The 26,285-nt window shown below is 41.4% G+C and overlaps 1 protein-coding gene across 8 annotated transcripts in view; it reads left to right on the top strand.

Annotated features, from left to right (window-relative positions):
- The first annotated feature begins 674 nt into the window (after positions 1-674).
- Positions 675-26,285, top strand: part of LOC120957438 (fat-like cadherin-related tumor suppressor homolog) — a 258,528-nt gene continuing 232,917 nt past the window's right edge. For 4 of the 8 annotated variants that reach the window (XM_040379650.2, XM_049609732.1, XM_049609731.1 and 1 more), the window contains exons 1-2: positions 826-927; positions 3,322-4,092. The gene's annotated coding sequence lies outside the window, so the exon portion shown is untranslated. The other 4 variants (XM_049609728.1, XM_049609727.1, XM_049609724.1 and 1 more) reach the window with 4 other exon arrangements.

Below are 26,285 nucleotides of genomic sequence, written 5' to 3'. Positions count from 1 at the left end.
AACTAAATGTAGGATCGTAATTTAAGGAGGCGCCCAGTTCGAGGTAGGTCCTGTTACTGGGTAAGAAAGAACCCTAACCAGCACAATGCGAGAGAAAACTACCATTTACTCTCTTTGGCAGGGGGGAGAAAAGCACGTGAAAACTCCGCCGGTCTGGATTGCAAGCAGCTGGCGGCCCATCACTACTATTCCGGAACGTATCTGTTCCGCGTTTAAACTATGGGAGTTACCGTGAAGCTAATGTAGACATTTGTTCCGCAATTGACGCATGAAAAGAAAGCAAAATTTGATCTATTTTGAATTTAATATTTTTATTTTATGTTTTTATTAGCAAATAGTTTAAATGTTCGAGCTTTAACGGTTATAAAACACCACAGAAAGTGGTAAATTCATTCTCGTGGTGGCTCCAAACAAATCCAACGCGGGAGGGATTGTAAACCATCCAAAGAGAGAGCACGGCAGAGCACGAGAGAGAGAGAGAGCAAACGTCAATCACCCCAACGCAATTCTCAAAACATTCCCCCGCACGATCCGTTCATGCGAGCGCAAAGTTCACCCCATTCATTCCATTGGATGCTTCGCTCTCGCACACAAATTCTCTCAAACTCACCCTCGCCCGGTTCATCCGCTCGTCCTCGTACGCGACCGCATGGTTCACTCTCGGGCTGCTCGGGCCAGTTCAGTTTCTCGATGAACGCCGACCCGAGCGGGGGGCTTTGATTATCGGCTGCGAGTGCGTGCGTGCGTGCGTGCCTGTGCCCCAAACAATAATCGCCGTGTGGTTCGATTTTATCGCGCGCGCCCCGTGTGTGTCGCCAGGTATCGGGTTGTGTGCTCCTTGTGTGTACGTGTGTGTGTGTTTACGTACGCGTGTATTGCTGCATCCACACAAGGTTGGATTCTAATTCGGTTTGGAGAGTGCGGTTGGTATGTGTGTGTGTGTGCCCCCAAGTGATAGCGATAGCAGTTTGGTTTGAGCGTTTGTGATTGATTTGCTGCACTGCACTGCACAGCCCTTTGAATGGGCGCAGTGTAAATTGCCAGCCGTAACAACACACTACAGTGTTCTTTGTGTAGGTGTGTGTGTGTGCGCGCGGGCCAAACGCAATTGAAAGAAAGAAAGCGCCGTGTATTTACAGCAAAGTAAAGCCGGATTGAAAAGAAGACGCAGCTTCCTATCTTACCCGTGCAGATTTGCGTGTGTGTGTGTGCGCGTGATGAGTCAAAGAGCGCCAGAGCGCCATTCCAGCAAGGCCGGCAACAGCAGCAAACAACAACAACAACAACAGCAAAATTAAACAAGAAAAAAGGCCGTACAAAAGTTAACTTGACATGTTGCGAATGTTTTGCGGGCAAAGTTGTGGCGTTTGTGGCGTGTTGGTGAGGCGTGTCTGGGTGTGCGTGTGCGGGGCACATACTTTGTTGAAGCCGGTTTACTCTTCCACTGGTCCCTAATTGGATGCCACATCGGAGGGGGAGGGGGGGGGGGAGGGGTTGAAATCAATAGGAGAGCTCCATAAAGACCGGATAAAGCACTGGTTGGAGCACAGCCACGCGTTCAAGATCATTCATGTTTGGCGTTCTAGTGTGCACACACAAACACAAACTCACACACACACACATACGTATAAAAGAAAGAATCTGCAAATCTCTTCTTCTGCAGCCGTCCGAGGCCGACCAACGAACCTGACCTTTGAGTGGGATTATTGCGTGTGTGTGTGTTGGTGTTTTTTATCGGTGTGTGTTCTCCATCCGTATGTGTTGTTCTATCTGTCGGCAGTGTTCAGTCTACTGTGAAGCCACCGAAGAGGGAGAAAAAGTGAATTAAAATTGCGTTTAGCTTGTGGTTTTGCTTATGGTCCTTCGAACCGGATCAGTGACCGCGTGGCCGGCTAATGTGTGTAGCACGTTTTTTTTTAACACAACCACAAGTATGGACACAGAGCAATTATAATATCATTTCAATGACAGCATTAGCCACACTTTGGGTCGTCAGAATTGAAATGATATGCTCGCAACTCTGGGCACCGAAACGCTTCAAATTGCCCAAGTCCCGCTTCGTGCCTTTCCATCGGAGCAGCAGCAGCAGCAGGCTGGAGCAAAATCGATTCCCGGAGCCTGCTGTGATTAGACAGCAGCTTCTATTTTTCGCCTTGTGCCTGTGCGCTAGGGATATTGTGCTTTTGTGCGAGGAAAACCATATGGTTTCGAGGCCACCGTCTGCTGGGTGTTTTTGTTCGGTTGGGCGTTTGAAATATTTTCCTCGCCCTGTTTTTTTGTTGTTGTTTTTTGAAGGGAGCAAACGATAATCGATATGCCTACGCAAAGTTGCTCGAAAAGCCGCCCTTTCTCACTGTGTGTATTGGTGTGCAGTAGTGTGGTTGTGCCACCACCATAAATCAATGGGAAATATCTACCTGCAAGCAGGGCAAAAGTAGCTTTATGCAGCTTCGAGTAAGCAGGAACGTCGGAATATCGAAAGAAAGGTTTCGGAACAGGTCGGAAAAACCTTCCCCCACCCCGAAAAACGAAAACACGTTGGATGAGGGCGAGCTGAATCGTTGATGAGGCGATTTTATCGAGCGGAATTGATCGAAACATTAAGTGTTTGCTGTTGAGCTGCGGCTGCTGCGGTACTGCAAAAAGGCTTGGAAAGCTTTATTTTTGGGTATTATTTTTAAAGGGGCAAGAAGTGGAAGCTGAAACCATTTTGATCTACAGAAGAGAGGCTGCCAATTGAACTCACCCTCAACGCCGGCTCTCGATTGGCCCAATTTCGATACGCAAGAAAACATCGGGGTTGCGAGAAAATCGATTCCTTGAAGCCGGATGGATTTTCCTTCTTGGGAAGGAGAATTGCTTCTCCGGACAACTGTTTGCTGGAAGCTTCCAGGGTTTGTATTTTTCAAAATTGCACCCAACAGCAATGCATTAAGGAGCTCCCATAAAGCATAGCAGAAGCCGGCAAACCACTCGGTCGGTTGATTGCGGGCTAATATTTGTTAAATTCCCTTTTTCCAAAGCAATTTGCCCGCGGTCCGACGATGAGCTATGGTTTTTTCTAATGCAATCAGGGAATTAGCCCAGAACGGGTTTCAGAACTTGGGTGGATTCTCGGTAAAGGAGGAAGAAAGAACGAACACGGCAAATCGAATTGCAGCTCGCCTGTGGAGGAGAATCACGTTTCGTGTCAATCGCTCATCAGCTCGTTACGTTATGGTGTCTACGCCGGTGCTTGATCGGTATCATAAGAAGTTATTTTTATTACGTCTATCTACATTAAGTTCTTCATTCCCTTATCCTCCCTTTTTTTCCTCACAGGACCAGAAGGCTTATGTGTGTGTGCGTGTGTGCGAACGGTATTGCAGGAAGTAATAGCGAGCAGCGTGTACGTCAGCACGTCAGATTTGGAAAGAGTTCAGTTCATGTTTACTGGAGGTGTGCCAAAAAATAAAAGCGAAAGCAAGAGAGTTTAAATAATCACATATCAGCAGCCGTGAGGTAAAAGTTTCCGAGTGTGTAAAAGTGCAGGTTGCAGTGCAATTAAAATAATAATTTTGTGTGTATTTTTTCGAATCTGATTGTTTACAAAAGAGTTGAAGAGAAGAAGTAAAAAAATCGCGTGAAAAATCCTATTTTTCCTCAGTTTTGTTTGCAAAAATAGTGTGAGTGTGTGTGTGTGTGTGTAAGTGCGGTTTCGTTTGTATTGTATCCTTGGTGTTTCGTGTGTTGCCGTGTGTTGTTAGTTCTCGCCTGTTTCGCGTGTTATCGCGTGTGCAAGCGAAATCTTTTCCTGTTCTGGTGAAAGTTTTTTTTTGTGTTTTGGTTTGGTTTTGGTTTTGCAAATAAAAAGCTCACGAAAAGAAAGGCGAGTGAGCGAGCGAGGAGTAGGAAGAGTAGCAAGATTGAGCAATTTGATAAATAGATAAAGGTCACGCAAGGCAGAAAAGGGGTTCAAGCCCCGGCAGCCGGCTACAAGTGGAAGTTAATTGCAATTTTTCCCCCAATTGGAAAAGTGCAAGGCGGCGACGGAGGGCGGTTGGTGATTTAGCAGAGGTTTGGGAAGCGTTTTCGTTCGAGCATCTATTAAAGGTGAGTAAAATATGATTTTTTTCTTTAAGCAATTGATTGCGATAATAATGGGAATTAGCTAATGAAAAGAGAATGTGTCTCTCATTTTGATTTTTTCTTCTTTTGTTTGAGGCCATGTATTGTCTTCAACTTTAAATCCTTTTCTTAATGAAAACCTTAATAATTGATCCATGCGTGCTCAAGCATTACACAAAATACTTCTAAATACAGGGTTTTTCGATTCAATTTCCAAGCCCAGCAACATTTTCCATTGCTTGCCAGATGTTTTTCAACAGCTGTCAAATGTTGTATTTGTATCACAAACATTTTTCAGTGCTTACACATGATTTTCAACACATCACAAGCTGGACAGAGTTTGAGAGTTCTTTGTGATGTTTTGAAAATCATGTTGAAGAATTGAAATTTCATTGTGATGCAAATATACAGGGTTTTCCAAGTCACTTTCGAATGTGCACATAATTTTCCACCACCTTCAATATGTTTTTCAACAGCTGTCAAATGGTGTGTTTGCTTCATAATGAAATTTCAATTTTTACACATGATTTTCAACACATCACAAAGAACTGTCATACTCAATCCAGCATGAGACGTGTTAAAAATCATGCTGGGGAAATTAAAAATTATGATGATGGAAATGAAATATCAGATTGATGTGGATTAACATGTTGCACGCGGCGAATAACAATGTTTACATACGAAATGGACTTGAAAAGCTGTTGAAAAACATCTTGCAAGCGATGAATAATGTTGTGCACATTGGAAATTGCGTAGGAAGCACTGTAACATATGTTTTTACCTATTTGTTGTGGTAGCAATTAATTATTTCTGAAAAGGTTTCATGTTTTTAGTAATTGGCTCACGACCTAAAATCCAGTAAACATGACGTCATTTTACATACCTCGTTATAGCTTTGATTTCATGATAGGAACTGCTCTGAGGCTTCAGAAAAATTGAAAATTGCCTTTGAATCGATGAGATTGTCAATTGCCTGCTGTTTTTGACAGGTGAATGGTAGTATTCCTTAAATTAAATACTGCCTGAATTCAAATAATACTTTGAACATGGCCATTTTCATGGACAAAAAAAAACCCCAAAAATGTGAATTTGGCACATGCGATCGAAGCTTATGATGGTTCGATTGTTCTCCGGGGAGAACATGCTCTCCCCGGAGTCACCGGCATTCAAACGAGCCGTTCTGCCAATAAAATGTGTACTGCTGGTAGAAAAATTCCAACGCATTGTCAACTGCAACCCTGTTGTGCTGCGTTTTCACGCATTTTAATGGAATAATTCCGATTGGCCTCCAAGTGCAAGGGGAGCGGGCCATTCGCGCGAGCCACCAACGACTGGTACAATGTACGCAAAATGCGGCTTTTCACCGTGCACGTACACCACACAAACACATAAGTACGTATGTATATTTTGTACGTCCCCTTATTGGAGCCCATATGGATGTGACACGGTCAATTGCGTTTGTAAATATTTTCGTTGGCCTTTTTTTCTTCTTTCCTCCAGCAGCAGCGCAGCGCCGGTGGCTTCAGAAAATGCACAAAAGTAAAATTTGCACAAAAATACCGATACTTAAAAGCTTTGGTGCAGCACGTTTGCCGGTGGCATTGCAGGGATGCCAATATTTTTTTTTTTTCGAAATAACCGCTATATGAAAAAAAAAACAAACAATCACACACATTGTAGGAGCATTGCAAAAATACACATAAAAGCCGAGCTTATGCTAGCGGTGGGGCAGATATTTACGTATTTTTGTTTTGTTTTTCATTTTGATTTGCATCCATCAGGCTGGGCCGGGAGCACTCAGATTCGCTTTCGACAACTGGTTGCGGTTGACTTTAGTGACCCGGAATGAAGTGGAATATGTATGGTGTTTTTGGGATGTGTTTGCTGCCCACTCCCACTTGCCCGCTGAAGGGTTTTTCCTTCCATTTCTTTTGCATAAATTTACGCACCGGTGGGCATTTTTGTGCGAGTGGGACGGATTTTGTTGCTGATTTTCCGATTGCAGCTTTGGGTTTGCATTGGATGGGGTGTGTTGATTTTTGAACGTGCCTTAATCAGCCACGAATCAAGAGAAAATGTCTGTTTGTGAGCTTTCAAGCATGCTTAATTTGGAGCTACAAAAAAAAATTGAAGTGTTATTTATAAATCAGACCATCGTGAGTCAATCGATGAAGTTATGTTATGATTGAACAAATATCTCGAATAAATTAAAAAAATAATATTAAAAACACTCAACCATACATGATGAAATTTTACGCATGAAAGAATCATTAGTAAAGGATTCCACAATAAATTGTCGTCGAGTACCTTGAGGTCGATGACGTCACTGATGTTTTTAAATTTAATTAGGTCAAAAATGTACACCTAATTGCATACATTTAGGCGCATTCTTCAGACTATTCATAATGATGATACACTACTGCTAGAACGCATTTTATTTCAAGATTTCCATTTTTGTTTAAGTATTGGGGACTATTACGATTCGTGCTAGATTTTGCATACGAAGGAAGGACATTTCCCAACTGCAATAATGTCAACATTTCATGCAAAATCACGTTCCATTCTACAGTATTTCAGTTTGTATAAAAAGAGTAGAAACAAAAACAATTCATTCCATTTTCCGAGCTGGGCCATTTTGTTTCATTTTGCCAAAGGAGCAATTATTTATTCTATTTTGTGCCATTTTGCCATTTTGACACCTAACCAAGTAAGTGACTTGTTAGTATGTTAGAATCTATCTTTTTCGAAATGATTCGTCTGAGCACAAACTCGTTGTTTGTTTCTTTTTAGAACTTATTGATTTACAGGGTTTCCCACGATTTATTGGTCAGTTCCCATGATTTTTTGGTGCGTTCCCACGATATTTTACCCGTATCCCATAGATTTTTGGATTTCGTTCCCATAATTTATTGGAATTTTCCGATTGGATATCAATACAATTGGACCAAAAATTCTGGGAAACGGCAAAAAAAATCGTGGGAACGCACCAACCAATAAATCGTGGGAAACCCTGTATTCAACTGATTAAGACGATTGCACGTGAGCACCGCAAAGTTATTAATAGTCTGTCAATCGGTCATTGAGCGTGATGCAGCTGTGGTCGACCCGGCCAAGTTCGGCCACACATCATGCTATCATAATTATTATCTATCCGGCACCCAAAACCCCATAATCATCGCTGTGTCACCAGCACGAGCGGGTTACATTTCCCTAAACGCTCCCACGAATTTCCAACAATATTGTCGCTTGTGCGGCGTGTGTGCGTATGGCGGTAACAGTTGTGGAAAACATGAAAGCTCGCGCTTTTCACACCGCCGGAGATCGTAATTTGTCGCCCTACAGTCCCCCTCCACACGTGCGATGCGTGCAATGTGTCAAAACCGCAAAACCAACGCAAGAACACAAGGAGCTTAAATGACAACCGGGCACGGGATGGGTCGTTCGGTATCTACCTAATTAGTGCAAAACCATCTTTAGCGGACAGCATTGTCACGACCTGCTCATTGCGGGACGGGTGACGAACGATTATGCCCCGCGGGGAATCTGGCCCATTCCGAGCCACCCTTCTCACGAAATTCACCAAACATGACTTGTGTGTGTGTGTGCTGTGTAACGTAGCCAGGGGAGACAGGGCTTTTCGGTCAAGGTTAGCGCAAGAGCGAAACCAGCTAATCTCCCCGGGGTGATTTATTTCAGCCGCCCCGGAATGGATTTGACTTGAATTTATGCACCACAGCATGGGATGGAGGGGTACTAGCTTGTATTTGCAATTAGTCATAAGCCATTGAATTGTTCCTTATTATCTGTCGCGCCATATTAATGGCACTTTTGCTGAAGGACGCTTCAGCGCGTCCACTTCGGGCACACTTGGGCCGGTCTCGCGCTGAGCTCACTTTGACGCCTGGCTCGAGAGCTCACCCATTTCCCATTTGGCTGTTGTAGTGTTGTCATGGGTTTATTCTACAGTTTATTTTCTACCCTTTTTTTGCTACACTACCCGTGTTCTTTATTCCATAAACAGTGGGATCAGTGCAAAGTGCAATTAGTCGATTAAGCGCACGCCTCCATTTATCCGTGTTTTTTTTGCATTGAATGGAAGTAAATCAGGATTGTCTCGCTTGTCCCGAGTGTGTGTGTGTGTGTGTGTGCAGCATGCCGGTCATTAATCGAACGCCAGTGTGACATGACGTTTACTGCCTTTATGAGTGATTTTTACGCTGCTCCACGCAGCCCGTCGACTAATCGATGTGTCAAATGCAGTTGGCAGTTTAAATTGTGCGACGCCATATGCTTGAACTACACTCCTCAGGGAGCGACAGAGAGAGAGAGTGCGGGAAGTTCATAAGTTAACATCACTGGCCATGCCTGCAATAGAACACCGTGTGGTCATCGCATAGGCTTGGGGACAGAGAAACAGCACACACAAAAAAAAAGAAACATGGAGCAGCCACGGTCGATGGCTAGAAATAACTCATGCATCCATGCCCATGCGACGACGGTGCACATCGATCGATCGGGTCGCCACAATGAAGGCCCGCTGTTGCATAACCGTCCGACCTACCTCAACCGCGTGTGTCGTAGGCGCAAAGTTTCGTTGCACATGGTTGGCTCCGGTGTCCCTTTCGGTGACAATGCAGAAAGCCGGACAACCGGGAGCACCATCCCCACCACCCGGTATCACATTGTGCCGGGTTTTAGCACTTCCGTGCTTCGGTGCCTGCTCCGCTATTGGTTCGCAAATTTTGCAGAAAAAAAACAGACGCCGCCGGCTGCCTGCCCAACGTTTGGCTAATAAAAAAGTCAACACCTAATGAAATGTAAACAGTGCAGGCATGGGGAGGGTGACACGGACCCGCACACACACACACACGGTAGTGTGCAAAAGCCAAGGTCCAGCAGTGAAGAAGCCGCTCGCTTACGGGGTTTGAGTTCGATGCTTGTTCGGAGGGCTTTGTTGTAATGGAAGTCCATCGTTGTTGCACTCTTTGGCATGGAAATGTGTGTTTGTGTGTCTCGTAGCAGGAACCGGATGTTAATACAAACATTAGCTTTACTTAGTATGGTTCAAATTTTTCAATGCTTGTACCTGTTCTTGAGCTAAAGTAAATATGTTCCATCTGTGGAATTCGATTCTTTTTAGCGTTTACTAGAAAAACGAATAATAAAAAATAAAGGATTTAGCGCATTGAAAGTGTTGAAGCCATTAAGAAACTCTTATAAGATTTTTTTCATTATAGTGCTTGTAAGATTCAAATCATTCATTAGAATTATCTTAACTATATTAACTTAACTTAACTATCTTAATTACCTTCACTTGTCCCATCATATTTTCATGTAAATCGAACGATAAAAATAACAGTGTTGTGCTTCAAGATATTCAACAATTGATCCCAAAATGTTTGATTTATGGTGTTACAATATTATTGTAAATGCTGGAAAGTGTACTAGAGCGTACACCTGTCACATTAGATTATACAGAGTTTTTCGAGCCATTTTCCAATGTCAATGGCATTTTTCACTGTTGACGCAAAATGCCTAGAAATAATGCGCAAAATGTTGAGTCTATAGCTTAGATTTCGTGAGTGCCATGATGGGTGTCGATGTCTATGGAGATTAGCAGATAGGCCTGGCTTATGACTGCTAAGGACTTTGCATGAGTTGGTAAGTAACTTTGCACTCCCTAGCTGTCATATGAAGATTGGTCAAAGTACACTGAACAGATCGACCTGTAGTAATGTATGGACCTTGTGCTGACGATATGTTTTGTATCAGATGTCTCATATTACAAGGGTTTCCGAGCCAATTCGAAATGTCATTTCATTTCTCAAAGCGCTTTTAAATAGCTGTCAATTGTCAAATGTCAATGCATAACAATATGTTTGAAGTTCTTACACATGATTTTCAACACGTCTCTAGCTTAATTGAGTTCTTTGACAGTTCTTTGCGATTTGTTGAAAATCATGTGTAATGAGTGTTATTATGATGCAAGTGCAATTATTAAAAGCTGTTGAAAAACATCTTGAAGGAGGTGAATAATTTGTAATAATGTGTTCATTAAAAAGTGGATTTCAAAACCCTGCATATTTGCATCGCAATAATTTTCTTCTAAATGATGTTCAAGCTGCACTGAGTATGACAGTTCTTTATGATGTGTTAAACATCACGTGGAAGTACTGACATTTTGTTATAATGCAAGTAGAGTTTATGCATTTACACTTCCTATACTCAATGCATAACTAAGCATTGTCCACATCTATCACCAAAGAATCATGCTTGAAATTAAAAACACTTAATTGGAACAGGATATACTAGGTGAAATTCAGTACAGAATACACAAGTTATTGTTAGTTTAATCTTTGTAGGGCCTTGGCCTATTCATGAGCCTAATCATGAGCAAAAAAAGATTTGACGTGATAATAAAAAAGTTATAAAGAGTAAACCAATATTGGGGTCCTTTCCGTTTGAAGTTCGTAGGCTGAAATTTCAGCCTGTCAGCTGTTTGCATTGTATAGCAGTTTTCGAGCAGCTATATAAGTGAGTATAATATACAGGCGGGCTTATCCCAAGGTGTTTTCATTTATAAGGCTGGTTTTTAATCGCTTCTGCTTCTGAATGAAGATTTTAAGAGTGTTTTGAGCATTCGTCAAGCCTCCAGAAAGCTCGTTGGAGCAAAAGTTTTCACTCGTTCTGTCAAAAAGTGATGTTCAAAATTGGTTATAAAAATGCTATGAGACCACCTGGACTACATACACTTTGATTCCAGATTCCACTACCTGATCTCTTTAATACACCTTGGGATAAATGTAGACAAACCCCTTGTTTTCGAGCATGTACTTGAATCTAATTCTAGCTTTGTGGCTAGAATAATCTAGACTGAAAATTGCAGGCTAGTTTTGTGTGTGGTTTTGTATGGAGTGTTTATATGATTTCAGCCTCCAACTGTCAAACTCCATACAAAAAACTAACTAGAATCATGAAGGCCCCCATTATCTATTGTAAAATGATACCTAAAAGCGGTAAAAGATCATGAGAAAAAAACACCTTTTGCATAGCGTTTCTTAACTCTCTCGCACACAAAGGCAACACTCTGCACTTTACATTTCATAATCATTGTTTTATGTGAACTCTACTTCCGTCTTTACATTTCATTGAATAATAACATTCCCCATTTACACCATTACCATTACGGTGGCAATATTCAACCCCATCCTCTCGCACGGACACCAGAACCATCTCCTGCGGCCCGGTGTTGTTTTCTTCGCCCCAAAGATTTCCCTTCGTCGCGAATCCCCGGCCCATCGAGCCGTCGGGCCAATTCGCTTGAATTACTCGTAAAAGCTTTAGCCGAAGATAGGAGCGCATGCATAAGTAATGGAGGTGTTAGCCAGAGTTATGGCAGAACCTTACCCCACGAGCCGGTTGCTACTACTACTGCAGTCGCTTTGCAGGTCGCCTGCAGTACACTACCCGCTTAAGTGCGCTGCTGCTGCATGTTTATAACTTCTGCTTGGATGCGACGAAAAATGACTCTCCAGCTCCCCGCTCCGCTTCCGTGTGGCTGTACCTATGCGTTTTTCTTCCGCCCGTTTTTCGCTCGTTGTGTGCCGTGTGTAGGGTTAAGAATATTTCTGTGCCTTTTGGTGCGGAAAGGCAGCCCTGTTGTACGTGTGAAGTGTGGCGGACATTTGCTTTCTGGCCCGGGAAGGAGTTTTGTTTGCTTGTCTTCCGTTCCAAAGTCGCTGGTTAATCTTAACCGATAGTTCCGTTGGATGCCGATTTTGCATGCAGAGCCAAAAGAAAGGGAACCAAACTGTGAAGCAAGCAACTCGAAGAAAACGAACCTCTGTTCTCTGTATCTCAACCCCGGTAGCAGCGGGTATGTTAAGCCGTAGCTAAAATGGAACCATTGTTAACGAAGGCATTGGTGCTGCTGCTGCCGAGGTAAACTCGGTCAAGGCGTAAAGACGAACACACACTTTGGAACTTCTTTCCAATGCTCGATGTGTTTACCGGTACACCTGCCGCTCGTGCCGTGGGGAAATCAGCGGGTAACGGGAGGCAAGGGACCGGAAAGTTTAACCAATAACCAGAACCAGAAAAATCGGTGACGCTGGTGGCACTTTGGCTCACCTGAAGCAATACGCTTGAGCTCCGCAGTAGAACCTTAAGCCCAAGTACACATCGAGCCTCTGTTAGTCGTGTTAGTCTCGGGAAGATATCGAGAGGTTCCGTTTTGTCGAATTGACTGGCTTCCAAAAGGCACACAAAAAGAAATGAGTTAGTCGGAACTTTTGAATCATCTGAATAACACAACAGCACAAAAAAACACCCATAGGCAATACAAAACAGACGATAAGAAACATTCGTACCGAATCTAAGTTTGCCGTTGCGGGCAGAGCAGTCGGTAGAAAAACGACAACGGCCCAACGGCTTGTTTAGTTTCTTGCCGAACAAAACTAAACCCCATGCCGTTGCACCACTTGCGAACAATTTCGATAGTGGTTTGTTGACAGGTCGGTATTCCGTTTGGGGGGAAGGCTGAGGAGGGTTGGCCAGTTAAGAAGTTGCTGCAAAACTTGTGCTATGCCAAAGTGGTTTGTCCGTACTGGGGGCCCTTTTTTCGGTACGTCGTTCTTTTCGAATTGTTTCTGGGAAGCTTGTGGGCAGGGAGAAAAACTTCCGAAGAAAGCATTGTGAACGGAGGGAGTATCAGTGATGTTTCGTTTAAATATTTAGCTCACCGGCAATGGCCTGGGCTGGAGCAGGACTGTACGGGCAACAAAGTTGCCCACAAGGAATCGAAAAGGCAAAACGGTTTGCAGCGATTGTTTAAAGTGTTTCTAATAAAGGGTTTTTAGCCTAATGGGTAACGGTGGTATAAGTGTGAACAGTCAGTACTGCTGTCGGTGTGACAAGGGCACTTGCTTTAATTGGTTTCTGAACCGGTTCAGGAAACGCACTTTACTTTATTGAGAGAGGATCTTTGATCATTAAATTCATTTTGTCGATTGATTTTTTTCTGCAAAATATAAAAAAAAATAAAAAAAGCAAAATATTAAATAATGTTTTAACACTTTCCTTACACAAAACTTTACTATCTTAATTCAATTATTTTGTGGTCTCATTCCTCCTACTACAACTCGTTCGCCTCAGCTGGCCCGTCCAGCAGGCTGGGTGTGCACACGCCGAGGAAATAATCAGTAAACAACGATTACGAAGCGAATGGGTGCGCAGATAAAGCAAAAAAAAACGAACTAAACGCCTTGAGCAATTTAACGCTAGGTTGACTGCACCAGGCAGCCGCTAATTTGGTGTCATTTTTCACACGGAACCGATAACCTGACCTGCTAATTATCTGCCCGGCGCCCCGGTTAAGCTGCGGCTTGCGGTGTCGAACCGCTGATATTGGGTGTGTTAGTCAAATGAGGTAAGAGGGGTATCAAATAATCTGCATTATTATTTATTTTGCTCGCAAAGATAAGGTTGTTGGCTATTTTTTTTTAAAGATTAAGATGTCTGGTAGATGGTAGAATTCTATGTGAGGCGTTTAAAAATTGTTTTAACTCAAAATTTGCAATATTTTGTTGCATTTTTATGGATATCGTTTCATTTAATGCCGTATTGCAGTGCAGATTGCATATATTAAGGTTCCAATTGGATTCTGCTAAAATGTTGCCTACATTTAGGAGCATTCAATTTCAACAATTTATTGAAAACTCAAGGAAAACTTCAATATTAGGAAAAATACAGTAAATGTTCACGAAATAGTTGAACCATCACCAAACATCATAAATAATGATAAAAAAAGCACATTAAAATGCCGAAAAGCTATCTCTACCGCATAAACAATATGTTTCTTGTTTATTCTCAGTTGATTAGCTCATCCTTTCGTGTTTGTAGGTAAGTTTTGTGCAAACATTCAAACTCATTTACGAACCGTACTCATCGTTCATGCACTGCCCTTTGTTCGAAACTTTTTCCACTTTATCAACTTTGTTATCGTGTTTTTTTTGTTGATGTGTTTGGCCTCACAAATCCATTTACCGGTATGTAAAGGACTGCACACTGTGCCGGTTGAGTGTAAAATAGTTTTCATTAGCCGCTCGTAGCGTAGCACGGCAGTGTAGCCGTGTTGAAACTTTGCCAGCATCGGCCGATTCGGGTCAGAACCTGGGACCGGTCGGTAGCAAAAGTCACAACCCGAACGTTGCAAATCTGTGTTGCACATACACACAGGCACACACCTAACAGGCAGCAGAGGATAATGTGCCGTAATTGGATAATAAGTGTGTCAAACAGCCACACCAATTATAGCTGTTTTGTGATCGAGTTTGGCATGCATGCATGCATTTAGGCGCTTAAAAGTGTGCATTTTGTTGTTTCGTTTTGTACAAAAGTGTGGATTATGTTGAAAGAGGATTTTTTTGTATTTTCGTAGAAAACTGTTCTGAAAGCAAACCGTGAAAACGTGACAAATAGAAGTATAGCTCTCGTTATCACGTTATTTTTCTTTTTGCTATTAAAAAAACACCTTTTAATCCCTGCGTTGATCTTCCAGGAATTATTTCGCCGATAAAAGCCCCCGTGAAGTTGTTCAGCTTACCGAACGGTTCAGCTGCTTGGGGCTGGTTGGGGCGCCAGCTTCACCAGGACATGAGCTGCTGCGGCGGTAAAAAAGGTGCTATTAAAACGTGTTCCGCTCACATAGCTTCAGGTAGTAAAGATTGCATAAAAACAGGCGCTACCGCTATCTGTCAGACAGACGTTTGATGCGCACGAATCCCCGTCCACTACGCGCCCCATTGTTTCAGTGGTTCGTTTTTATTGCGCTTCCCTTTTTTTTATTGCGCTGAATGCTTTCTGGTTGAATTTTTTATTTATAAATTGCACCTTCAACCGATAGCCAATAATCGACGCTTTTTTTCGCTTGGCGTCCCTTTCCACCGTGTGCTGCAAGGGATTTGTGCAGAAATCCACAAAAAAAAAAAACAAAACACATTTTATGTCCATTCCCTTGCGGTGTTTTACTTCTGATCTGATTTTGCACTCCCACGCAAAGGGCGCAGTGTTGTTTTTAAAAAATTGAATGTAAAAAATTGATCACCTTTCATGTGCCCCAACGCGTTCTGTGCGTGTGTGTGTGTATCGGTGGTTTTTGTTTTGCACCGGCTCTGCAGCACCATGCGTGTAGCAGCCCGGCCAGGACATTAATGCGTGTTTTTATTTGCTCGATAACGATTTGGCGATGATTGTCAGCAGTTTCGTGCCACGCCGGGATGGGCCAAACTTTTGGTGCGTTGTATCGTTTTCCTTCCCTTCCCGTTATGTCTGTGTGTGTGTGTGTGAGCTGGTGGGAAAAATTTAATGTTACAAAATTTAGGATCCCTTCACGCGAACAGTACGCAGTAGGCGAATATCGAAGCATGACAGAATGAAAATGGTGCGCCGGCATCGAAAAACGATCGCACCGGGAATTATGAAGCATAAAGCACCGTCACAGGCATTTCCATTCGCTTCGTCTAGACAGTCGCGTTTTGCCCGGTGCGTTACGGGTCGGTCGCTGCTCGCTAATGTCAAGTGGGCCGTTTGGGATGGGTTGCAAAAAAAAAGAAGTAAAAAAGCGAAAAAAAGCAATGACCTCGGAACCAAAGTCCCACCGGATAATTGGTCGGTTCCTGCTGCTTTTTGGGTAGGGCCAAACGGTAAGCACACTACCGGTACTGTTTTTGTCGGTTAAAATTTTTATATGCCCCGTTTCTGGCTGCTGTCCATTTCAAATTCGCGCTGGAAAGGATGGAACGACCATGTGCGTGTTTGTGCGTGCGATTATTTCATTTCTTGTTTTTGAACTTTTTTTATTGTCTGCTGCGAGACGGAACAAACAAGCTGCCAAAATGGTTTCAATTTTGGAACCTGTCAAAAAGCAGGAAACTTCTATCGGGAAAATACCGGCCAGAGATAAATACTGGTATACAAAAAAAAATGGGAGAAGCAAGCGAAACAGCCAACAAAACTATATTTTACGCTTCCCCTGTGCCTGTTCGAGGTCTTTAAAAAATAGATAACCCGAAGCACACTGAGCGCCTGTTGGGCAGAGTTTAGCAACATACTGGGCCATTTTGAGAATTGGATGCTTTAAAAAGAGTGCAATGGGTTTCCTTACATTTTGTTGGCAGCTTGACGCGCTCGCTCGGGTGTTTTGTGGGATTTGCCTTCCAGGAGATAAGAAATAAGCAATAAAATAATGGTGCGGACGGTCGTAAAGTTGGAAAATCATTATTGCTGTAATCTTTTCGTAGGAAAAGGATGATAATCGGTTTTTACTTTTGCATTCGGATGAGCGGTAAACACTGCTGTTCGATTTATTCATTTTTACTGCTCTGTAAGGGCCTCAATGGTAAAAAAGGGTGAGAATCATGATTTTTGCGTTTAAAATTAGCCTTAAGAATTTTGCTTCATCGTGTTCCCTTTAATAATGCTGTATGAAGCTTATAAATGCAGAAGTGTATACAAATTGCATACATTTAGGCGTTTTATACTATAATTATTTTTAATCGTACATTGAAACATGGCGAGATTTTTTTTTCTTTTTTTATAGCCAAATCTTTCATGCTTCAAATTTCAAAACTGTTTCCAAGATTTTAATTGTTGTTTTATTGTAAGTGCGGATAAAAGTTCAGAAGGATTTTTTTAAACACTATTAAACGTAGTCCAGAAATGCTTTTCACACCGCTCTCAAAATGTGGCTTGAATATTCATACTAACCCACGCCAGGTAGCTCAGCAAATCGCTCATTAACACCGAAAGAAGCGCTAAGCGTGTAATAAAGTGGCGAAATAATCACGCCACTCAGGTGCGCGTTAATTGCCCCGACGAAAGGAACAAATTGACTGTCTAACGGTTGTCATAAATCGGGACGCGATCGATAATTATAATCGTGCCGTGGTTAGTTATCCAGCTCCCGAGCGAGCGAGGCTGCTGAATGTGACCAAAGTACTAACAGTTAACGCTTCTAACCACCGATACGGCCGGCGCCCAGTATATAGATCACGCAATAAAGTGCAAACTCACGCGTCCCTTTTGCATCCGTCAAGGGGCGGGAAGTGCAGCATTTAATTAGCCACGCAGTGCACAAACTGCGCGAGGCACTTCCACGAGCCGGACGCTAATACACACGCGTAGCACGTGCCTAACGTGGTGCGATGGGGGCTCCCTGTACGCACTCTGCAAAAGGTGGTGGTTAATAGTTATCATTATGGAAATATATTACCCAGCACGCTCGTCCGGGAATCGTTATCGTTTCCGGGCGCCGGTTTTTGGTGAATATTGTGAAGTGGATTGTAAATTGTTTTAGCCTGGATGGGCCGGATTCATATTATCGGTGGCTGGACAGAACTAAAGCTTCGCTGGTGGTATATCGTGCACGCCGCATTGCCCAACAATAGGGTGTGTTGTGCCCATTTTCGAAGCATTCTTTAACTATGAAATGGATAAAATGCAAACATTTTCATAAAATAGAAAACAAAACATGAAGCTCGACTGTTTGGAATCAGTTGATCGATTTTTTTTAAATCATCGCACATGTATGCTATCGCTTGTTCATCTCAATATTCACGAAAAAAAAAGGATCTAGATTCGGTGGATGAAAATGAAGCATTTGGTAACAATTGGTAATCATCGTACTCAATCGTTTGGTTTTCGCGTGTGTTTTTGTTTGAAAGCAGTGCGAAAACACGAGCTCTCTCTCTCTCGATACAGTTTCCACCGATCATCATCAGCACAAACTGCTGGCGCGGAGTCACAAAAACCGGGCGATGCAAGAGACCGGAAACTGATTGTTTACGCTCAAGTACGTGCAAAATGAGCTGAACGGAATGTATATTTGTGCATAAGAGGAATTTGCGATTGTGTATGTGTATGTGTTGGTGTGCGAGCCAGTGTTTGACGGTGCAATGGCGATGATCGTGAATTGCATCGTGGAAATGCACTCGTCAGCAGGCCCCGTTATGTTGGTTGTGCATCCATTAAGCCGAGCAGTTGGGACAAGTGGAACAGGATTGGAAGGCATTTGCTTATGTGTGTGTGGCTGCGTGAATAATGCAATTGCCGTGCGTCTGTTTGTTTAGTTTTGAGAGAAGAATGTGCTTATGAATGTGTAGTAAATGATTAATTGAATAACTAGTAACCATTAGAATTATGCTCATATGCAAGCTGATTCTCAAGCTGATAATTCTAACAGTAAGATTTGCTGGAATAAGGGTGTTGAAGATTGAATTTGGGATTATCCGGACTAGCTGTGTACTTGGGCTAGGTTCAGGATAATGAAGCATTGGCCTATCAAACTGTCCGACTCTAAAAAAAATATTAAAAATGCCCATACAAAAAAAAAGAGATAATTCCTTGTCTTGCACTTGTTGATTGGCAACTTCTTGTTTTGCAGGGTTTTCCATGAGTTCTCATAGTTGTGGGACACTTCCTAGACTCTTTCTTATGGGAAGAGAACTTCTATGATAAAAATGGTTCCTTGTACATTCCTATTAGATTTGTCCAACTAGGTTGCTATAGTGTCCAATTCCCCTTACATGGAGTTCATTTCACCGAAGAAAGAGACAATAAAACATCCCACAGCTGTGATAACTCCTGGAAAACCCTGTATGTGAATTGAAATGAACATTATAAATTGTATTTCTAATTTTAGTGAAAATCTTTATGAGCTGTTTTTTTTTTAAATTCTGCATCGCGTTTAACGAGTTAATGGTTTTATTCTGTTTACCTCTTTTTATTATTTGCTTCTTTTCATCAGTCCAATCATTGGTCTATTATCGAATTGTTTTTGCCTCAAATACTCCTTCAATTTAAAGTTTCAAGTATCATAAAGATATTTTTCAAATTCTTTTGTTTTTTTTTTAATATTAGTTCTGTATTTCCTATTTTATATTTTCATTTAAAGCATTACAGTATTTTTCCGAGTTACGCGACACTCGAGATACGCGAAATCTTGTTACGCAAATGTTTAATTTTGACAGTTTATATGTCAAATCAGTACAATTTTCTCCAACAATTGGCAAATGCAAAATAATTTGAATAATCGTTAGTGATTGAAATTGCTAAAAAGACAAAAAATCCTATCTACTATACGATTTGTATTAAATGTGTAACTTAGTACATAAAAGCACTACATTTTATTAAAAAAAAATTATCAACAATATTTAGATTGAAAAACTTTTTTTACCTTTCACCCTCTTTCGACAGCTTTCGCATTGGGTGATTTTTGATCTTGATTTAATTATTGTTCTACCGTGCAGATACTATTTTATATACACTACTAAAGAGTCTGTTTTATTACAATGCAGATTTTTAAGTAACATTACCATTGATAACGTTTCATTATCACTTTCTAATTAAAACGATATCACCACATTTCCAATAAATTACTTCCCACATTGCTCGTACCCAGAGAATCCTGGACAGTCATTGCATGGACGAGCAGCAGGGCATGGTTATAATTACATATCATGTTCAATTTCACGTTCACATGATACACGTACGTACACTTCACGGCGTACGCGTCCAACTTGTCCGACGCATCGCCCCCAACAGTGTGCGCGCCCTTCAAACTTTGCAAATTGTTGCACATTGGAACACCCTGTTGTCCGGCAGTGTAGCTGTGTGTTTACTCAATTGAATTTATTTCCATCCCGGTCGCATTTATTCCAGAGCAGGATTGCACCCGGTGCGCAGAAGAAGTACCCGAATGAGCTCGCTCTATCTTTCCACCCCTTTGTGAGGCTGATGGGATTGATTCCACTTACTGAGGCTGAGGTCCACCGTGAGATCAGGTGTATATACACGAGTTTCTGGGGGAACCGTGGCTGGCTGGTGTTGTGCAATCGTGCAAATGGTGCAACCTTCGCAAACGTACAGCTCTTTCGGTGCCAACATTCGGTTGCCATTTGAATTGCACGGGGTACATATCCTGCAAATTTGCTCCAATCGTAGTGTAATGTGTGTTTGAGGAGTGCAGAAGCTTCAGCTTCTGATGCGACACTGACTGCGTTGGGATGGACAAGACAGTAAGCAAGCAAGCTGCCGTGTTGGCGTTGTTTTCGGCGATTGGAAAATTACCTCTGTGCGACCAGTGTGTGTGTATATTTTTGTTCGCCACCACACTTTTCCCTGTGATCATGCATCGCATACGCTACTTCAACCATTTCCAGGATACTTTTATGCATTGCGTAAATGTATGCATGCGTGAGTTTGTGTGGATGCTTTTTGGTGTTTGTTTGGCGTCGCACTTGTCTTCTTTGCCCATCCCGATAGTGCCTCGTTGTCTGACGAGCTCGCTTCCGAATGTTAGTTCATTTGCATACATTATCAAATTTAAATTGCATCCATTGCAGTCAACTGCACCGGGACGACTGGGCGTCCCTGGGGGAGCTGGAGGTGATAGTACCCATGCCAAGCCGCGCGCATTCTTCGCTTGCATGTTGCAAAATCTGTGTGCGTTTACATTATTGATCCGCACGAGGAGTGTGTGTGTGTGTGTGTGTGTGTGTGTGTGTGTGTGTGTGTGTGTGTGTGTGTGTTTGTGTATCCCTTTTCCATGTAACACAACTTACACTGATGATGATGAGCACCATGCTCATGATGATGATAATGATGATGATGGCGGTGAGAATGGGTTTTTGGGATGTTTTTGGCCCGCAATTGCCTAATGGGGGGTTTTCTCGGAGCTCTCCAATTTTCGGAAGTCATCTTGCGCTAGCAGCCGTGCATGGATGCGGCGACCGTTTGCAATTTGAATTTATTTCTCGTGCGCGTGCCAACATTTACTCAGCAATGTAATTAAACAAAGAAGATACGGTTCTCGGCAGCAGGGCGAGGCTGGTGCACGTTGCTGTTGGCTGTTGGTCGCATGACCGCAGTTCGCTTTGAAAAGTATATGCATGTTGATGGTCACAGTTTGAGTTTGATGTGCTTTTATGTTAGTGAGCAGAATCATATTTACCATGCAAACTACTCGTTTGTCTCATTGGTGCAGTAAGTAGGTGATTACTTACATATTTTGTTGTGTTTATGTTGTCTTTGTGCTGCTTTTTAAATGTTTTTTTTTTTTTACGATTATTTTATTTATATTGCAGACATCTTTACAGTTTGGCAATTTTGGATGATGTTGCAATTTTGGTTTGAGTTAGACGATGTTTACAATAAAGTTACTAATTTATTATTAAAATATTAAAAGCACAGTTATAATTAACGTGTGTTACTGATTTCATGTTGTTAAAAAAAATTAAATTAAAATATGAAGTTTTTACATTTTCTAAATCTTCTTTTTAAGAAGATCCTCAAACGATTTAAGTTTAATTAAATTATTTACTTTGTTGGTGTTATCCGACGCTAAAACCGCTTGCGGTCTTATAATTATTAACTTTATATATTTTTATAGTTGATAAACATTACGTTGATAAACCAGGAGTTTCCAGGAGTTCTCATTGCTGTGGGACACTTTATTGACTCCTTCTTACGTGAAATGAACTTAGTGTAATGGGAATTCGACACTATAGCATCCTTGTTGGACAAATCCAATAGGAATTTTTAAGGAGCTTGTCCAAATAGGATGCCATGGAGTTCAATTATCATCATATGAAGTACGTTTCCGATAGGAAAGAGTCAAGGAAGTGTCCCACAACTATGAGAACACCTCGAAAACCCTGTATAACATCATAACACAACATCATTATTGTCTGAAGGCCAAGAATGAGGAAAATAGTTTTCATATTATATCTATTATTTTGGTTGAAATAAGTTAATAATAAAAAGAACATATTTTTTTTATTTTAGTACTTGCTCTACATTGATTTTCCTAATGCAATTTAGAGAAGTAGTTGTAGTGTTAGAAGTAATTTTATATGTTCTGAATTCTGCTCTATATCAAAAATTGTTTAACCTTTTTAAAAAACGTTTCATTTGCAAGTAACATTGCATCGTTACATAAACAATATTTCCCTTGACTCTCCAACAATCGATCTGGCCAAGCTTTTCTTTGTATTCCATTTAAAAAAAACGGCACAAAAACATTACATCCAGACAAACTTCGTTCGAGAAAATGTCAGCGAAAGGCGGCCTGCGATACAAAAAAAAAAATCCCTAGCCCCCGCACATCACGCCCTTCCTCGCAGCAGGGATCGAGATTGGCATCGGTTGATTAGCGTTCGTCGATTGTGCTTTATTTTCCCTGCTGCACTTTTGTGCCCGGTGCACAACCGCAGTTTTACCATTTACTTTGCAGCGAACAATCGCTTACAGCTCTTGATCGTTTATTTTCTGACCGGTATCGGTTTCGCTCGAACGCGCCCCGCCAATGGGGCCCGAAGTTTCTCGCTGATCGAAATCGCTGACTCGCTGATGGAAGAGCAGCGGGAAAAAGAGTTTTTCGTTACCGTTTTCGGCTTCCCCGCCCCTCAAACCTTTTCCCCCCTCTCATTTGTTGTTTGTCTTCCATTTGGGACGCCCCACGGTTTAACCTTACCACGTGCCTTTGGCCCGTCGTTTAGCGCGCGCGCGCGGATAATGCGAAACACTCGCGAGCGCTGCAAAATCGAAAGCAATTTCATCTGGATCTTTATTTACTTATCGGCTTTCGGGCATTGGGTCGATTATCGCAGCCGTGGCAAGGGTTTTTGGGAGAAAAAGGGAAAGAAGGGAGGGACTTTCGGAGCCGGTTTTTGCACCGATGGCATATCGGTGTGCCGGGGGTCTGGTGCACTGGAAGTCCAATCTTGGATTTGAGCTTCATTTTCGAGCTGGTTTACTCTCCTGGAGTTTGTTTACGAGACCGGAGCTCTGATCATTATCCAGAGTGGCCGATGTGAACGAAAAGAAGGGAGTGCATTGATTGTTTTGCTCCGTCAAGGCTGTGGGAATTATTTTTTTTGTTATTGGGTGAATTTAACAACGAAAAACAGCAGCAAAATATTTGGGTGACATTTATCTGTCCCGCCGCAAGGTAAGGTATTGTTTAATTGAAGGTAACCTTACGTCATGAAAATTTGTCTGCTAAAAGTGGGACAGTAAAGAGTAGTTGGTTTGTTATTTTATTTGCTGTGTGGCTATTATGAAATGTGATTGCTCAATTAGTACGGCTTTGTAATTTTGGCAGCGAGTTGTGAGAACCTTCGAAATCTCTCACGGTTGAGCTATTTGGGTACAATAACAATGTTGGCACAGTGGCGGCTACATTTTGGCCTTAGTATCGTATTTATCTATGTCTACCGTGCTTTCTTCAACCTTGAGAAGCGTACGAACCTAGTCAAGGTATATCTTGTCGCTACTGCAAGCATGAAGTAGGCCAAATCTAGTGCTTTAAAATTGGAATTATTGTACTTAATTTCACTACTTAAAAAATTCAATTTGATTTAGCTGAATGTATAAATATAAATATTATATATAGTCTTCTTCAAAGATATTCATACGTTGTAATACTAAAATGTAAATTCTGAGCGTTTGGGAATTCTTCATTGTTCAATTGTTCACTATTTATACATTCTATACTCAATAAATCAGTTCGGTTACCAACGCAAGGGAGCACAACTAATTTTATCTATTACATCTTTGTTCATTTGATGTTTACCATTTTCATTCTTTAGATAATGTTTGACGCTTTTGCTATATTCTTAAAAGGTTTAAGCTTAGATTGCAATTATCAACTAGCTAAGAGATTAAAATTGACTAGTAGATTTCTATTGCAATTGGATTGCATTCGAGAAAGTGTTTTGGTTAACAAAAATACTTGAATAAAGCCTCTTAATTTTAAACTTAAACTTTAAAACTCTATTCCAGTAAATTATCTCCTTGTGAAGAATTACAGTCATTGGCCCTGAATTTTGGGCCCTAACTCGCCTATTCTTGTTTCTGGGGAACCGATACAGCTTATCACAATTTTTGTCCCTAAGACATCAATTTTTGTCTCTGTGGCATCAATTTTCGACCGTCAGTGAATCGCTTTGTTTACAAAATTTTACGTACTATCGGAAAGTTTGTGTTCCAAAATTATTCAATTTAAGCTAAGTGATGAATAATTTAATTGATAGAATTCTAATTTTCTATGCCAATTTTGGAAGTTTTAATGGAGTGGAAAATTGGTAATGTATTTTATGGTGTAAGCAATGGCTTCAGAATGTATTACATTTAATTATTTTTTTACAAGAACAAACACATTATGCGGTTTTTGTATTGTTTTTGTGATGTAAAATTACAATTGTCAAAAACTGCTGAAATACCTTTTAAAACAATTATTATTCTTACAAGAGCTAAAAATCGATGTCTTTTTGACAAAAATAGGTGCGTTAGAAATTGATGCCTTAGAGTCAAACATTGATGCACACTGTTAAACATTGAGGCATTAGAGCCAAAATTTAGCGACAACAATTGTATCGTGAATTGAAATTCCATCAACACATCTCTACTGAAAAAAGGTACATTTGAGCACCTCGTAGCTGTATTAACAAGTTCTTATTGACAGTCGTTTTGACATCTAAAGTTAAATTAATTTTAATTACCGAGATTCTTTAAGACAACCATCCTTTATCAACTACTATTTTAATTTATTAATTTGAATGTTTTTGTTGTTGTTGTGTTATTAAAATCCTTAATTTAAAAGATTGAGCAAGTGAAACCATCTCACACGAATGTACGAAATGTTCTTTTTATCCATAGGCAACAAATTATAGCCGCAACACATGCAAACCTACCACCTCGCACTAAATGAATTTTAATTATCTTGACACTGCAAGTTTGACCTCAGCACAAAACAAAAACACCAAATGGCATATGCTACCTTTAGCACCGTAGCAGCAGCTATGCTGCGGCACTGGCTCTGGCTTTCTCTATTTTATAATTTATGGCCGTTTGTTACACAGATTCAAAGATTCACACTCTACCACCATCACCATCAGTGCGGGCTGCGTGACAGTTTGTGGTGGTGAAAATAATTAAACCAACTTTAGTTAAGCCTTCAAACGAAACCAAAAATAATACTTAAAAAAAAAACCGCTCACCCAGCAGCAATATAAAGACCTTTCGGCGCGGACTTAAAAAGGTAACCCTTTCTGCTCTAGCTAAAGCTGCACACGGTAGCAAAATGGGCCATTCGCCATTTTCAAAAGCTTGCGCGCAAAATAAACGACTACGACGGGGGGGAAAAAAACCCCGATGTTTTATAATTAATTATTTAACGGTACATAAGCGCGTATGCAGCAAAAACCCGGAGTGTGTTACACTCTGGCTCAATAAGAACCAACGGCTTTTTTTTTTGTTTTGCGGAAAACAAACTGCTTACGTTTTTGACGATGCAGCGTTAAAATTTATAAAACGGCGCCCAGAAACTGGGAGCAAATTTGTTTTCCGAAGTTTAATTGCAGCATTCTTTCTGGGCAAGACCTTTCGCCGTGTTTGGAAGAAAATATTTACTAGCGATACGGTGGCGATAGCTTGTGGTCGGTAAGTTTCGTTCGCGCACAGCAAGTGACACATATTCTTTCACATGCAAACGGACCACGGCTGGAGCGATCTGTACCACAGTCACAGAGCTTGAATACATGCTTGGGCTGGGGGCAACACAACTTGTTTGAACAAGGCTTGCCAAAACATTTGCTGATCGACGGTAAGGTGCGAGACAATAATTTTCAAACGCAAACCCATGCACACAAACACACACACACACCCATGCACAAAGCCATCGCGATGAATCAGCGTTAACAGGGGGCGCTAATGGCTAGTCGGGCAAAATTCGCATAAAGTTTGCGGGGTTTTTTTTATACCGCTCTCTGCGGTCGAGAATAGCGCGGAGGATTTATCTTAGGTGGTGTTTGTATTTTCTTTGCCATTCGTGCTCTTTTCTGGTCGCTTAGTTTTTGCAGCGCAAATTTTATACCGCTCTTGCATCCCTTGTTGGGCGGTACGGTTTCGTGATGAATCATCCGCTTACGTTGGATGTTGGAAAGAATGCTTCATTTTGGAGAAAGGTTTCTTTAGTGAGTGACGCAGTTTTTGTAGGCATTTATCAATGGTTAAGAAATAAAGAGCCGAAAGAGATAAGATTTTTTTGCTGTTTGGATGAGCTGCTAGCAGGTTTATATTCGTTACAAATTTAATAATTAGATTAGTAAAATAAATACGTA

This window comes from Anopheles coluzzii, chromosome 3 (assembly GCF_943734685.1).
Source record: "Anopheles coluzzii chromosome 3, AcolN3, whole genome shotgun sequence".
Classification (NCBI taxonomy): domain Eukaryota; kingdom Metazoa; phylum Arthropoda; class Insecta; order Diptera; family Culicidae; genus Anopheles; species Anopheles coluzzii.
Note: the sequence above shows the minus strand (reverse complement) of the source record. Positions and strands in the feature narration are given on the sequence as shown.